Consider the following 456-nt stretch of genomic DNA (forward strand, 5'->3'; position numbering starts at 1 on the left):
TAGGGAAAACAAACCGCACAAGCATTTACCGTGCGTTCGTGTCGAGTCGCTCGGTTTTAAGCTAGAAGCGCAGGAAGAACTTTTCAACTTGAAAGAAAAACCAACCCACGAACTCTTGGTTTTCAGATCTGCGTAACGATCTAAAATGTTTGGCATTTAAAGCAACAGCCTCCCAGTTCCTTCGCCTGGGCGCGACGGGACCCACGAGTCGCTGCTTACAGGTACAGCCTTCGTTTTTGGAGGAAGCGACGGCGGACGCTGCGCCGAGCGGCGGTGGCCGCATCCCGCTCTGCGGCGAGGGTAGATCTGCGAGCAATTTATCCCCGGCGCGGCACACGTCAGCTCCTTTCTTGCCAGTAATTACTCCAAACAAAATTAACTAATTTCAAAGCCGGCGCGCAGAGCGGCCGAGCGGCGGCAGCGGCCCCGCGCCCCCCGCGGCGCTTCCCCGGCCCT

This window comes from Charadrius vociferus, unplaced genomic scaffold (genome assembly GCF_000708025.1).
Source record: "Charadrius vociferus isolate BGI_N301 unplaced genomic scaffold, ASM70802v2 scaffold104, whole genome shotgun sequence".
Classification (NCBI taxonomy): domain Eukaryota; kingdom Metazoa; phylum Chordata; class Aves; order Charadriiformes; family Charadriidae; genus Charadrius; species Charadrius vociferus.